The following is a 5,280-nucleotide window of genomic DNA, read 5'->3' as shown; positions in this document are numbered from 1 at the left end:
TCTGGGACCTTTTAATACATTTCCTTACATTGTCGGGAGCCTCAACCATAACATTATTTTCTTTGCTACTTCATAACTAATTTTGCAACTGTTATGAATTGTAATATAAATAGTTTTTCAGATAGAGGTTTGCCAAAGGGTTGAGTCTCATGGGTTGAGAACCTCTGCTGTAGAACACTGTAAGGAGCTGCTTTCTATTTTCCTCAAATGATCTAGGAAGCAATTGGAGTGTTTATCAAGTACCTACTTCAGCATTTAGCAAGAATTTCATAATAAAATACTCCTGTCACATGATATCTCTTAGTATCTTGGGATTTATTTCATTAGAGATTTCTCTAGTTCATTCATTTTGTTACAGATGACAGGATTTCTTTCCATTTTAAGGCTCAATGGTATTCTGTTTGGTACATAAGCCACAGAGCATTTGTCTATGAATCCATCCATGGACACTTAGGTTGATTTCATATTTGATTCTTGTGAATAAAACTGTGTTGTATTTGAGCAAATGCAGTCTTCTTTTTACATATTCAGCTTCATTTCTGCTGGGCATAAGAGAAGCTGGAGGGGAGAAGGGAAGGGAGGTGGAGAAAATAAGAGAACGGGAAACTGATGGAAAGCAAGAAAAGAGATATCTTGATTGAAGGAGTCGTTATGGGGCTAATGGGAAACCTAGCACAAGGGAAATTCCCAGGAATCCCCAAGAATGACCCCAGATAAGACCGTAAGCAATACTGGAGTGGGTGCTGGAACTGCCCTTCCAATGTAATCAGATTGATGACTACCTTAATTGTCATCATAGAACTTTCAACTGATGAAAACAGATACAGAGATCCACAGCTAAGCACTGGGCCAAGCTACCAGAGTCCAGTTGAAGAGAGGAAGGAGTGATAATATGAGCAAATGGGTCAAGACCATTATGGGGATACCCACAGAAACAGTTGACCTTAGCTTGTGGGAGCTCACTGACTCTAGACTGACAGTGGGGGAACCTACAATAAACCAAGCTAGACCCTACAAATGTGGGTGACTTTTGTGTCGCTTCGGTAGTCTTTGGGACTACTGGCAGTGGGACCGGCTTTTTTGAGCCCATTCTCTATGGAGGGATCCTTTGCTAAGTTTAGAAATGGGGGGAGGGCCTTGGTCCTGTGTAAAAATGGTGTGCCAGAGTTGCGGACTCTCCATGGGAAGCCTTACCTCTCTGAGGAGTGGATGGGAGATGGGATGGAGGGGCAGTGGGATGAACGGGAGGAGGGGAGGGAGTGGGAAGTTGGATTGATATGTAAAATAAGAAAAGATTGATTTTATTAAATAAATGAATGAATAAAATATCCAAAAATAAAGAGTAGACATTCTGGGGCATGAAAGTGTTTTAAGAATCATGGGCTGTGACTTGGGAGCATTTGGATTAAAGAAGTTTCTCATTATTGATTTTCTTTTCAATTTGTGTTTTAAATGGAATAATCAGAGGTGCTTGAAAGAACACACATTCCTTCAAGAAATAGCTGAGTCTCACAAGAAACAAAGAATAGGAACTGGAAACTGAGTGTTCTGTTTTTCTTTGCTGTTATTATGAAAAAAATAATGACTAAAAGCAACTTGAAAAAGGAAACAGTTTATTTCACTTTACACTTCTAGCTAACAAACAATTCATTAGCGAGGAAAACCAGAGTGGGAACTCTAGTTCAGAACCTGCGGGTACAGAGACCATAACAAAATAATATTTACTGGCCTGTTCTCCATGATTTGTTCAGCCTGCTTTCTTATACAACCTGGGACCACCTATCTAAGGGTAGCAGTAGGCTGGGTTCTCCTACATCAAATATTATTATTCGTAGAACCCACATTCTCACAAGCCAATCCAACAGAGTCAATTCCTTTTTTGAGCTAATTCAAGTTTGTGTTAAGAGTGGCTAACCACCATAATTAGGGTCTGCAGCTGGTCCTTAGAAAGCTTTGGGTAGAGCATTTGATTAGCAATGTGATTTCTCTGTAAACCCTGTTATCCATTCCCAGTAGCCTGACATCAGAAACTTGACCCAGTATTATGGGTCTATAACCCCAAGAACATTGAGTATTCTGTCTTGCTTAGAGACTTGCCAAAGGTCAAGGCAGCTGGAAGCCTCAAGCTGTAAGGGTGGATCCTTAGGGCCTATTTTTTTAAGGCTAAGCAAGAAGGGAGATGGGTACAGGAAAGAGATAACTGAGATTCTTTGCACTACACTTAAATTTTATACGTATAAAAAGAATGCACATGTTGTGATGTTAGGAGTTTGATTTAATTCAAATTAGAACAAATTAGGAAGTAGCCCACAGAGTTCTTCTTCAGTCATTGTGGTCTCTGGGATTTTTTGGAGGCTGGTAAAATGTGGTTGGAATGTTTGAGAATTCAGGACATATTTTCCTCTTTAATTCCACTTATAGATGAATTTTATCATCTGTGTACAGAGTGGAGAGGGGAGAGGAGCACAGTTGAGGAGGCAGAACTTTGCTCTTGTCTGGATAGCATCACTAAGTCTTATCTGGATACTGAAAACCATGTCATTTGTGGGGCCTGTGTGTGATAGTCTTCTGGGAATACAGTCTTTTGTTCATGGGATTCTGACTTTTATATGACTTTTGTGTGTATCTCAGTCTCAGATCTTTAGCAAACCCTATGAGATAAGAAAGAACCGGGGCCAGCTCTACCACACACGTTCCCTTTCTTCTCTGTAGCAGAGTGATGGGAAGAGGGGCTATCAGCTTCTCTAGTTACTAAACATTTTCATTTAAACTAGATGAACAGTAAACTTTGCTCACTATTTTGACAGCAGACAAATATATAAAGAAAGTCATGTAATTAAGAAAATCTGGCTCATATTCTCGGCCTATTTATATTGAGATAAAGTGAGACTTCCTCATATCATCTATAGTCAAGATAATTGTATATTTCTTATCATGGCAAATAGGAGGTAGCATCTTTTATTTGAAAAAAATTATTCATAAGGTCACTTACTTTGTACATGTTTGTGATTTTTAAATGGTCTCTTCACTTGGCAAGAAATATCTACAAATGTCAATGTAAAATTTAACAAGCTATAAAAATATGTGATACACCCATCAGGAAACCCAATAGTATAATTCCATGCCTGGGAGTCTCAAGCAGACAAGGACAGTCATATAAACATCCTCGGAATGAGTAAGGGAGACGGTGACAATGCCAAATTTAACCCAGACTGTTTCAAAATGCTCTAGAAAAGCTATGATCCACCAGCCCGAAGCCCTTTTCATATTCACTTAGCGTTTTCCTCCTCTAGTTTTCCTTATTTTATGAGTGTGTTTTTTGTACCATATTGTTACTTAAATTTGAATTTAAGTCATATACGAAGGAAGAATTTAACTCATAGTATGTGCTTCTCAATAGCAGTTAAGCACCCCAGTTTCTGACCTTAGCTTAGGAGGATGGATGACCACCATTTAATAAGACATGAAACAATTCCAGAGGTGAAATGAGGTTGTTCATCCTAACGACAATTAACCTTAAGTCTCCAGTGGAGACACCACTATAATAGAGGAAAGCCTACTGAAACAGTGCCCCCACTTGCTGAAGTTCCTCCTACTCGTGAAGCTCAAAGACCAATGTGGGGCCCAACAGAAACATGTCTTTTTAAAATTGATAAATTGCTTTTAGGGAGATAAATGAATCAGTAAAACTTAGATAGCTTCAACTAAATTCTGGTTGACTCTCAACATTTCTGAAGTTTTCTGACTTTCTCATCTTTAGTAAATTAAAGGTGAATTAATGAGCTGCAGGAGGGCTAAAAAAGTAAAATCTTCCAGTTTTTACCATGTCATTGGGGAATTCTGCCCATCTTTACCATTTCGTTGGGGGAATTCTGATAATCTTTACCATTTCATCAGGATGTGCTATTAGGAGGTTACAAGTTTCCCCAAAGCCTACAATCTCTCTGCTCTGAATATTCATATTACTAGACATAGTGGCATAGAAACTGATGTCTAAAGGAAGTTTAGTGGGAAATTTTCAACTTACCAAAAGAATATCCAGTTGAAGCGTGGAATTTTTATTATTTACATACATTTGCCCAAAGTGATCTCAGTTGATATGTTAATGACATGTGTACCGATAAACATGAACTTGAGTCTTTAGAAGCTTGTATCTTATATTATGCAGCCCTGGCTGGCCTGCAACTCATTATGAAGACCAGGATGCTCTCAGTTCTCATATAAATCAGCCTCTCTAAGATCTAGGGTGAAATTTTACGAAAACATATTTAATGTGTTCTACATACAAGCACTAACAGCTTTGCAATGGTGACAAATCTACACTAGAGAGCATAAACCTGGGCCCATTGTCTTGACTGTCCTATAGGAACTATTTTCTCTTGAGAAATATTATTCAACCTTACAGACATCTTGATATGATGTGGATTGATAAGAAGATATAGTCCAATACCTTTCATTTCTCCATTCTAGTCTCTTCTTACTTCACTGTGGATGTAATTTGTGCACTGATCACCACGCAACAGAAAAAGAAGAGTTCTATAAAGTTTCTATATCTCTGCTGGCTCCCCACCCTTAAAAATTAACTCTCCGAGTCTCCTTCCTGAAATACATTGCTACTCTTGATCACTACTGCTTGTTTAAATAGCTTTTTTTTACTTTCAGACATTGAGCTCAGACAGAGAATTAAACTATGCTTATCTACTTCTTAAAGCCCTACCCATAAAGCATGGGTTTGTGTGGGTGAGGATGTGGCAAGGATCTGGTAGGAGGTGTGGAAGGGGAATATATTGTATGAAAAAAAAATCTACTTTCAATAAGAAATACAAAAATAAGAAGCAGACAGTTTTTGTAATCTTGTGCTGTAATGTATACTAAAAGCATTTATGTCATTTTAAGAATGCAACTAGTGAAATCTCAGATGCATCCTAGCACTTGGTTGGTTGCCAGGCCAGATGAAAAGGGTATGAATAACAGAAGCACTGTAAATGGAATTGCTTTCATATATTTACTGTGATCCATATGTAGATCTACCTATTCTGTTGTGGGCCAGTGGCCCTCAGTCCTCTTTGATGCGTGCTAAATAGCAGATTGAGCCTGGTGCAAGAGTGAAAACCAAGGAGGGAAACAAAGAAACAACTAATCACTTTTGCAAAGCTCTATTTGCTTAATTGTGCTAAGTGAAAATGAGGCTGGGGATGCTAAGTCGTTTAAACAATGTTAAATAACAATGATATTCATGAACTGAATCTAGATTGTGTCTTCAGTTCTATTTGCTAAACT

This window comes from Arvicola amphibius, chromosome 9 (genome assembly GCF_903992535.2).
Source record: "Arvicola amphibius chromosome 9, mArvAmp1.2, whole genome shotgun sequence".
Lineage (NCBI taxonomy): Eukaryota > Metazoa > Chordata > Mammalia > Rodentia > Cricetidae > Arvicola > Arvicola amphibius.
The sequence above is the reverse complement of the archived record's forward strand: the minus strand, read 5'-3'. Positions refer to the sequence as shown.